The sequence below is a fragment of the Colobus angolensis genome, unplaced genomic scaffold, assembly GCF_000951035.1.
Source record: "Colobus angolensis palliatus isolate OR3802 unplaced genomic scaffold, Cang.pa_1.0 Scaffold446, whole genome shotgun sequence".
Taxonomy (NCBI): domain Eukaryota; kingdom Metazoa; phylum Chordata; class Mammalia; order Primates; family Cercopithecidae; genus Colobus; species Colobus angolensis.
The window spans coordinates 305,527-316,926 of NW_012117888.1; the positions used below are offsets into that span (position 1 = coordinate 305,527).

An 11,400-nucleotide genomic window follows, 5' to 3' on the forward strand; every position below is an offset into this window, starting at 1 on the left:
GCTACTCGGGAGGCTGAGGCAGGAGAATCGCTTGAACCCAGGAGGCGGAGGTTGCAGTGAGCCGAGATCGTGCCATTGTACTCCAGCCTGGGGGACAAGAGCGAGACTTTGTCTAAAAAAAAAAAAGACACCAGGGATGACTTGACTGCTGACGGCCTCCCGTATATCTCTCACAGTCGTGCCCTAAGTTCTGTAGACTTGGCATCCCACACAGAGGGAAACCTCTACTAGGTTTGCGAGTTAAGAACTTTGGTTTCCTGTATTTTACACCCACCTCCCTCACTCCTTATTCAGCATCCAGAGACAACTCGTTTTACTACAGAAGGCAATATTTCCCTATTCAGGATGTCATGTCACCAAGGATCATGTTCTGTGCTGGGGCATTGAAATTCTTGCTGCGTCAGCCTAAGAGTAGTCTCTATGGTTCTGTGCCTGAACTACAGGACCTAGTTTCCATTTTGGTCCTCACTGAGGCCTGCTCTGGTCAGGTCTGGCCATGGCCAACCACACCAGTCACAGGTGTTGTAAAATATCACTTTGGCAGAGCATCAGAAGAAAGGCAGCACAGTCTCACAATACATGAAGAGTAGGCTTAAGAAGCAGGAGCCAAAATTGATGTAATGGAAGATAAAACTGTCAACATGGTGATCCAATTAAGAAGTGTCATTATGCGAGATGAAAAGGTGAAAGAAGAGCCAGCAGAGTTCTTGGCTTTTGTTTGCAGGAGAAGATGATACTAAACAAAATTGATTCATAGAAATATAGACATCATAAAATGAAAGGACCATCTGGATGTTTGGGGAGTGTGTCAATAGGAAATTATAGGACTGATCTCGAATATCCTAGTGCCAGTTCTCAATTCATTGTGTCTTCATTTACAGCATTAGGCCTTCCAGTGGGGACCTCTGGCATGGCCCTTAGGAATTAGTCAGAATGCAGGATGCCACAAGAGAAGGGAAGGCTGAATATGACCAATACAGAATTATTGTATACTTTTGAGTTTCAGTGCTTTAAGTTTAAGAAAGTGGGAGATAGTTAATGGGGTTAGCTTCCAGTCTACCCACCAGTCCCTGTAGCAACAAAAGCTCATTAAGTGTCACACAAGAGCATTCTTAGCCAATGTTATGAAAGGTGGGGGGGGGGGAAACAAAACAGCAAGCCAATGCACATAAAGAGAGTTTATAAGGGTCTTATTAAAATAGAGTGAAGGTATGAGTGTAAAGAACCAAAAAAAGAAAAAAATCACAATTTAAGTGATGAAAAATGGTGGACACGTGAATAGGTGACTCACATCTTAGAGATGTGGTAGATTAAGTAGTGAAAGGATAACGGAAGGGTACTGGAGAGTACTGACTTAACTAGGAATTTATACACACTGCCTATGGGCTTATTATTGAGTTTGTTTCTGGGGAATTTACAAATATAAGTTTTTATAATAAAGGAAAAGATGGCCTTTTCTATAGTCATAGTTTTAAGCAGTGAACCAGGAACCAGAGACATGGTTTTAAATCACTGATTCCGATGAAAGCAGTGTCAAAATTGGGAGGTAAAACTGGTTAGGTTAAGATTCTTTTTGGTTTTCTCTATGTTTTCTTATGAGTTTGTGGTGCTGAAAGGGACATGGCGGGCAATGGAAGCAAGAGGGCTGGCTTTCTTAGACACCCTGTCCCTGGGATTAATTTCATATGCAAAAAAAAAAAAAAATTCCAAATCAAATAGTTACATGGAATGTACTGAAATGCAGAGAAAATTGTTAATCAGCAATAAAAAATAATGAAAGTAATTTTTAGAAACAATATTGTTTTCAACAACAGTATGGTGTGAGGGAAGAACATCGCCTGGGAATCCAAGCCAGTTCTATTCTGAGGTCTGTCACTGCCACACACAGCAGAGGACCAACATACAATGCCTCTCCTGAGCCTAAAAGGCCATGACAAGATCAAAATAAAGGGAAACCTGTATTCCCACAGAATCCAGAGATGGGAGCCATCCAAATGACAAAGACTTTGCATGATTTCAGCACCAATATCCTACTTGCTGCCTAGTGATATTATGAGTGAAGTATCCCTATTCCCACTTTATTAGAAATCTTACACTGCTGATTTTCCCTCTTCCCTGATTCTTCCATTTTCCCTTGTTTTTTGGCTCATTCCCATTGCCATTTAAAGTGACTCTAGATTCTCTCATCTTAATAAACGCTGACAGGATCCCAAATGCCTGTTCCATATCACTACAATGTTCAGCATGAAAGAAAGATGGTGTAGATATAAGATAAATCTATGATAAATGAGGTTAAGTAAAAACCTTGTAGTACTAAATCTGAATGTGCAAGTAAAGTTCCTATGATCCAAACTGAAGAACTGAAGGAAAGAAAGACTTCCTGTTCCTTCATTATAGTCCCAACCTCCAAGCAGTGACCAAAGAACCACTGGTATGGTTTTGTTTCTCATATATATATATATATATATATATATATTGACATAGGGTCATGCTCTGTCACCCAGGCTGGAGTCCAGTGGTGCAATCATGGCCCACTGAAGCCTCTACTTCCCAGACTCAAGCAATCCTCCTACGTCAGCCTCCTGAGTAGCTGGGACTACAGGCACGTGCCACCATGTTTGGCTAATTTTTCTTTTTCTTTTTTCTTTTTTTTTTTGTAGAGATGGAATTTCACGATGTAACCTGGGCTAATCTTGAACTCCTGGGCTCAAGAGATCCACCTACTTCAGCCTCCAGAGCTGGGACTATAGGTATGAGCCACCGTACCTGGCCAGTATGGTTTTAAGCCAGTGAAAGTAGCATCTATGTTGGAAGGTGGAGCTGGTTAGATTTGCACGATTCTTAGTTTCCTCTGTATTTTCCTATGTTTCTTTTGTGGTTCAAGGTACATTTTCTTCGACTGTGATTAAGGATTGTGTGGTTCATGGGAATATAAAGTAATGAGACCCGTTTTCCCGTAAGACAGATACATTCACTGAGGAGTTTATATGCTTTGCTCTGAGATAATATTTGTACAACAAAAAACTTAAGTGGTCCCCAAAGTGTCAATATTTTAGTCTGTGCCAAATAAGATAGCTGAATAAACATAACTGAAGTAACCAAATACTGCCAATTTTATAGCAGCATACAGGCATGTCCTGACTGTGGAGAATAACAGGTATATTCTGTTATTTACTGTTATTAAACGTTAATAACTGCAAACCTACTCTTTTACTTGGAAATCAAAAGTATGTGTCTATGTCTAGATATTTGAGTTAGAATTATATCCCAGTTAGGTCTTTAATAATGATCACTCTAAATCCTTATGTCATGCTATCTCCATCCTCAAGTGTAACTAAATCACAGGCATATTTTTCATAATTAACCACATTTGAAAATCTTGATGCAGAGCAGATAACATATATTCCTGTTGACAAAATATCAGGTACAATATAGATCAGAAATATACATTCCCAGATTTTATCCCAGAAAATGCATGAACTCAAGATGGGGAGCTACCACTTTAGGATTTTTTTTCTTCTAATTGTCTTTGCAAAGATTGTATGATGTATTGATGAAAAGTTGAAATGTAGTGTAATCTACACTATAATGTATAGTTTCCTCTTTAAGAAGTACTTTATACATTGGCAACTGGGGATAGCTATCATAAGCTAGAGTTCAGTATGTGTGAAAGAGAATTAGAAAAAAATACTAAACTTATGTGACTGAATCACTTCCACAAAAATTTGGAACAGCCTTGATTAAACAAGAATGAACCAAAACTACAAAAAGTGAACTCAGAGACTCGAAAGTGGAGATTTGTAAAGGCCAGAACTAAATAATTATTATTGTGTCTTGATGCAGTTGCTAAGAATTTTATTGTGTATAATTTTTACTTCAGTGTTGAACAGCCATTGTGATAGGAAGAACTTCAGTTCTCAACACTTTTGCTTCATCAAGGATGAAATAAAACAAAGAATTTGTGCTATCTTGGTTTTTGGTTATAATAAAAGCTATTCAAACAGTTTTTATATGTTTATTATTTTCCATCTATTTTTCTGCATGCTCCTCTGTTCGTATGATACTGCATCAGTCAGGCTCAGTGAAATCAGTGGACTGGCCAGGACAACAAGGCCTGGAACTGGACCAAACACAGGAGGATAATTCAGGAAGGTAGAGAGGAACATCAGGAAGATGAGGTAGTAAATTACAGGGACTCAGCCACAGACATTAAGGTTAACATACAACACTCCCATCTCTAGGACTCTGATTTTGGACGAGTCATGGCGAGACTCTAGTTCTGTAGAAACTGAATGTCAAGCAGAAACTCGTACATAAAAGAAAGAATATCTGTGGGAACTGGAGTGCAACTCAAGCGGATTTATTAATAGCAACCAGATCAGAGTGCTATTACCAGAACAAAGTGCAGAAATAGTGCAGGGCCATCAAACAGGTTGACTTTTATAGAGAATGGATGATAGGTAGAGTTTCTTATGTTTTCACTGCCTGTGACCTGATTTTTACCAGAACTTGGAGCAAGGCTAATCCTACCAATAGGATTACGTGGCCCTGATTACAGTGTTGGAGGCCTGCTAGGCAGAATTAGGCAGATCATTGTTCACTAAATAAATTATAATTTGTTTAAGTTTAGTACAGGAGTTGCAAACTATGACCTACTGTTTGTTTTTGTATGGCCCATGAGCTAAGAATGATTTGTACATGTTTAAGTTGCTAAAAAAATAAAAATGAATAATATTTTGTGACTTGAAAATTTTATGAAATTCAATTTCAAGGTCCATAAATAAAGACTTATTGGAACACAGCCATGCGTATCTGTTTTTATATTGAATATGGTTATGTTCATGCTACAATGGCAGAGGTGAATACTTGTGACCAACACCCTATGGTCTGGAGAGCCTTAAATATTTACTGTCCAGACCTGTACAGAAAAAGTTTGCCTAACTTGGTTTAGTGTATAAAGTCCGTGGATACACAGAAATTTCATAGCACTATATTTAGGGCCTGATCATGTTTAATTCTTTAAGAAGTTGCATACAACTCAGGGTAGAAATAAAAACCATTGCAATTGATGAGTATGATGTTTTGTGACTAAGAATTGACAAAGAGAAGAATTAAGTGAAACAAAGTATAATAGGTAGCCTTTCCTAGCCCTGCTCTGACAGAGGCTAGGACTCTTCTGCCTCCTACATCGAGTGGGCCAAATCCTGCCTACAACCAGCAGGATACTAAGCATTCTCTCCTGATGGTGGGCATGATAAAATAGACATGATCTCCCAGGCACCTTTATCTCTGTTGTGTGTTCACTGAACTGCCACCTCTTCTCTGACCACCCATCCACCTCTAGTGTTGGGTTACCCTCTGTGATTGACCTTTTGCCTTAGTTTTCTTATTAGGGTTCTCATTCCCACTTTGAGGCTAGAACTAATCCTCAGTTCCAGCCTGATTGACTAGGACCCTGATTCTCTAAGAAATCCTTCCTACTCCCATTGCCCCTGGGAGCTGGATCCTGTTTTGCATAGCTTCCTCCTTTAGCTGGCACTTTGCTGTAATCCAAATAGACCATCTGGGATCAGTTCTTGGCAGCAAATGTTTGGTTCTACTGCTTTCCCTTACCCAACTCCAGGACTTGATCATCCTTTGAATAAAGCCCATTTGTCTCATCCTTTGAACTTTGATTTGACATGCCAAACACAGCCTTTTTTTTTTTTTTAAATGTTGTGACAGGGTCTTTATCTCTCACCCAGGTTGGTGTGCCAGTGGTGTGATTTCAGCTCACTGCAGCTTCAAATTCCTGGGCTCAAGCAATCCTCCCACCTCAGCCTCCCAAGTATCTGGGAGTACAGTCATGTGGCACAAAGCCCAGCCAATTTTTAAATTTTTTATAGAGGTGGGATCTCGCTATGTTGTACTGGCTGGTCTCAAACTCCTGGCTTTAAACATTCCTCCTGCCTTAGCCTCCCAAAGTGCTGGGATTACAGGTGTAAACCACTGCACCTGGCCCCAAACACAATCTTGAAGGTACATTCCTACAACCAAGTTAGTCCATGAAATTTCAATCCAGCCTTTTCCAAGATTCTGTCCTACTCCTTTCCTCTTCTTCCTTTTGCTGAGGTCCCAGCATGCATCATGGTCTAGTATACATTTATTATACTAACCAACAGATCATAGACAATTAGAGCTGGAAGGAATCTTACAAGTTACAGATGAGAAGACCAATTTAGAGGTCCACAAAGGGGAATATACATATTAGTTCACTTTAACAAACAAGGAATAAGTAGACCCACATCCTCCAAGAAGTGCCTTGGAAATAAAAGTTAACTGTAGTTAACCACCTTCAATGAGTCAATTTTGAATTTATTTATTTTTGACCCATCATAAAGAAAAGCCAAAAAACAAAAGCGGGAGAAATCAAAATGACTGTAATAAGTCTGTCCAAAAAAGGAAAAGGAGAAAGAGAAGGAGGAAACCCATAATTTGAGGCTATATGCAAATAGAATTAGTTTTGCCAAGATGTCTCATTGTCTACCACTCCAATTCCCCTTTCCATTTCTGACAGTTGTCTCTTGGATTCTGTGTGACTACTTTAATGTCTAAATCTTTACAAGGAGAATCTCCAAATAAAATCTCAAATTATATTTGCTTGGTTACATTTGATTTAATGATCTGAACGGCACAAGTACTGGCCAACCAAAAAGGAAACCAGCTTATCATCAGCCCTGCCTCTATCTACAGAGGCAAAATGAAAGGAGCACTGAGGCACTTATGGCAATTTCGCAAGGGAATCAGATAAATATCCCTTGCTATCATGGGAAAACAGTGGTGGAGTTAGGGTGGGAGTGGGGATTTGTATAGAGTCTTCCCTGGCTAATTACTCAGAATTATTTCCCTGTAGAGGCAATGTCCATCTCTTGCATGTGGCTGCTGAAGTGAATCACAGCATAGCAGGTCCAATCAGTTAAGCAATCTTAATGATCAATGCATTTTCCCTCTGCGTTCATTCTGCTGTGAACTAGATCTTGAAGATCGCTGTATCAATTTGATCAACCATGCCTCAAGATTCAATGTAGCTACTGCATGTAGATTTTTAAAATGTCTGTTGCAACAACTCATGCCTCTCCCTGTCACTTATTAATATATTAAGAATTTAATAGCTCTCGACTGGCTAGAGTAGAATACATTTATGTTATCCAGCACATAGTAAGCCTAATAAATATTTGTTGAGAGCATTTAATGACTAACTCTACAAGTCATAATAGGATAATATAGACATTCATTTGGAAGTAGAGTATGCCTTAGATTAGGCCAGTGGTTCTTAACAGGAATGATTTTGCTACCTGCTACCAGGGGACATTTAGCAATGTCTGGAGACATTTTTGGTTGTCACAACTAAGAATGGCAGTGTTTTCTGGCATTGACTGGGTAGAGGCCAGGGATGCTGCTATATATCCTAGAATGTACTAAATGTACTAGACATCCCCTTTAAAAGAATTATTCTGTTCAAAATGTCAAGAGTCTGAGACTGAGAAATCCCAGATTAGGCAGATAATAGACATTGAGAAGTTTGGCTTTTTAAAAGTAGATGAGGAGAAGTGAATGGGCAGAGCTCAGAGGAATTTAGGACAATAAAACTACTTATGGCAATACAATGGTAGATACATGTCATTGTACATTTGCCAAAATCCATAGAATGAACAGTACCAAGAGTGAACACAAATGTACACTATGGGACTCTGGGTGGTCATGATGCCTCAATGTAGGTTCATTGATTTTAATGAATGTACCACTCTGGTGCCAGATGTTGACAGTTGGGGAGGCTGCGCATGTTGTGGTGGGCAGGAGGTATATGGGAACTTTGTACTTGCTGCTCACTTTTGCTGTGGGCCTCAAACTGCTCTACAAATAAACCCCTGTTATAAAAAGGAGATGAAGGTATCCTTACATCAACTGTTTAAGAGTCGGTGTGTAAGAAGCAACAACCTCTCCTCTCCATCTCTGTCATCTGCTAGGTAGCTGTGAAGCAGAAACCAAGCACATGCCCAAGCAGTGTTTGCAGACCTGGAATCCATGGTCATTGATGAAGTTCGCTCTGGCACATACCATGAGGTCTTCCAATCTGAGCATCTCATCACGGGCAAGGAAGATGCTGCCAATAACTATGCCCGAGGGCACCATTGGCAAGGAGATCATTGACCTCATATTGGGCCAAATTCATAAATTGGCCAACCTATGCACAGGTCTTCGGGGCTTCTTGGTTTTCACAGCTTTGTCAGGGGAACTGGTTCTGGGTTCACCTCCTTGTTCATGGAATGTCTCTCTGTTGACTATGGTAAGAAATCCAAGCTGGAGTTCTCCATTTACCCAGCCCCTCAGGTTTCCACACCTGCGCTAGAGCCCTACAACTCCACTCTCACCACCCACATCACCCTGGAGCACTCTGATTATGCTTTCATGATAGACAGTGAGGCCATTTATGGCATCTGTTATGGAAACCTTGATATTAAGCACCCAACCTACACTAACCTGAATAGATTCATAGGTCAAATTGTGTCCTCCGTCACTGCTTCCCTGAGATTTGATGGAACCCTAAATATTAATCTGACAGAACTGCAGACCCACCTGGTGTCCTATCCCTGCATCCACTTTCTCTGGGCAGCTATGCCCTCTGATACGGTTTGGCTCTGTGTCCCCACCCAAATTTCATTTTGTAGCTACCATAATTCCCATGTGTTGTGGGAGAGACCTGGTGGAAGATGATGAAATCATGGGGGTGGGTCTTTCCGGTGCTGTTCTCATGATAGTGAATAACTCTCACAAGATCTGATGGCTTTTAGAAACTGGAGTTTCTCTGCACAAGCTCTCTTTTTGCCTGCTGCCATCTGTGTAAGATATGACTTGCTCCTCCTTGCCTTCCACCATGATTGTGAGGCCCTCCCCAGCCATGTGGCGCTGTAAGTCCAATAAATCTCTTGCTTTTGTAAATTGCCCAGCCTTGGGTATGTATGTCTTTATCAGCAGTATGAAAACAAACTAATACACCCTCATCATCTCTACTGAGAAAGCCTACCATAGACAGCTTTCTGTAGCAGAGATTACCAATGCTTTCTTTGAGCAAGCCAACCAGGCAGTGAAACATGACCCTTACTATGGTAAATACATGGCTTGCTGCCTGTTGTACCATAATGATGTGGTTCCAAAAGATGCCAGTGCTGCCATTGCCACCATCAAGATCGAGTGTACCATCTAGTCTGTGGATTGGTGTCCCACTGACTTCAAGGTGACATTAATTACCAGCCTCCCACTGTGGTGCCTGGCAGAGACCTGACTGAGATACAGAGAGCTGTGTGCATGTTGGGCAACAGCACAGCCATTGCTGAGGCCTGGGCTCACTTGGACCACAAGTTTGACCTGATGTATTCCAAACATGTCTTTGTTCACTGGTAAGTGGGTAAGGAAATGGAGGAAAGAGTTTTCTGAGGCTCGTGAGGACAAGGCTGCCCTTGAGATGGACTATGAGGATGTTGGTGTGGAGTCTGTTGAAAAAGAGGGTGAAGAAGAATACTAGAGTTAAAACAGCAGAGACAGGAGAATCGCTTGAACCTTGGAGGTGGAGGTTGCAGTGATTCGAGATTGCGCCCTTGTACTCCAGCCTGGGGCAACAAGAGCGAAATTCCATCTCAAAAAACAAAAAACAAAAAACAAAAAAACAAAAACCAAAAAAGAAACCAGCACAGATGCTGCTTTCACAGGGAAGCTTATTCTGCTTTAAACATTGAAAAATTGTGGTCTGAAGAGTTAATTTGTATGCAGCAGTGTATACTCTCATATACAATTACTGACTTAGGCTCTAAAACATGTATGCTGTATTACAGAGTGAAGCTGTGAATTTCTGTGATGGATTTTAAATAAAGTATTGCTTGTCTTTTTTTTAAAAAAAGGATATGAAGTAGTTGGAGATAGAACTTTGGTTTTCAAAAATTAGTTTGTCTCCATTCTAAAATATTTTGGAGAAAACTGAAGACATGTTGAAATATTTACCTTATGTTTCAAAATGGCATATGTCATGTGACATATTTTCTTTAACTTTTCTTTCTATGTAGTTTTTTTTTTAAGTCATTTTCATTAACCACCTTAATTACAACCAATTTCAAATTGCACTTGTGGTACTCTCGACATGTATGATTGCCCCACTTCTAAGCAGGTTTAAGGAGACCCTGCTTGCAATTTTCATCCTTTACTAGTAGCAAGGGAGAGCTGAAAAGGAGCTTTCAATAGGCTGTGTTTTACAATGTATGCAGAGCAATGACAAATTCACTTAAATCCAGTATCAGGTTCTAAAAATATCTGTGATGCAGGGAGGGACAGAAATAGTGCTGGTAAAAGATATTTCAGTCTGCTGCCTGCTAGACATACTGGGAACAATACTGTGTACTATCTGCCATAGCCAAAATTCCATTCACAAAGTGAAGAGTAGCATGATCTACAAAAGTCATTTCCAATAGACCAATAATAGCCTCAAGGATATGAAAAACCTCAAGCAATCTTATTTTTAGCATACACTTTTTGAATTAGTGAATGATGTTTAATAATAAACATTTTTAACATTTGCTAGTGTTTTTCCTATTTTTTCTTTTTTCAGCCTTGTGTAGTTAAACATAAGGTACTGTGACAACAAAGTGTCAAGATTATAAACCCACGAAAATGCAGAAAATTTGCCAAACTCTTTACGAGTAATAGTGCATATCTCAAGCTTTATGTCTAACCTATTAAGATGATGAGGAAATAGTTTATCCAAGAATCAACATTATTTACCACATAGCATTTAGACCTGTAAGCTATTATCATAGCCCATATATCATTGTGACTTTTATGAAAAGATAAGATTTTTAGCTTTTCATTTTGCCAAGTTCAAATCCCTAACCTAATATTTCATTTCCAGGTATTTTTTTCGGTACCTAGAACTATAGTCTATTATCACAGATATACTTCATGAATAAGTAAAGCTTTACTGCCTCCACTGAACTCCTCAAGGCCAGGAGCCATGTTTTATTCATCCAATATCACAATGTTTACCTAGTGTACTTCCCTGGCACCACAGGAGGTGACCAATAAATATTTATTGAGTTTTATTGACTATATGAATATTAGCTACTTTTAATTGTTGATATGTGAAAAATGAGATTTCAGATAGTTACACTAAATAAACCTTGCTCTTGGTTTCACTTAAATTTCATGTTTAGTTTAGATTTTCAGAAAACAAGAAAATAAACAATTTTCTCATATATGAGTAAAAGTTCCTAACCTATGCTCTGCAGATTGTTTTATTTGAAAAAAAAATTTGATGAAGGGTAGAGAAAACCTAAGATTTTTACCATATTAATTATTAGATAGCTAGCAGCACAG

The 11,400-nt window shown here is 39.4% G+C and overlaps 1 pseudogene; it reads left to right on the top strand.

Moving 5' to 3' along the window:
• LOC105522925 overlaps window positions 1-9,562 on the top strand; it is a 14,868-nt pseudogene extending 5,306 nt beyond the window's left edge.
• Window positions 9,563-11,400: the final 1,838 nt, after the last annotated feature.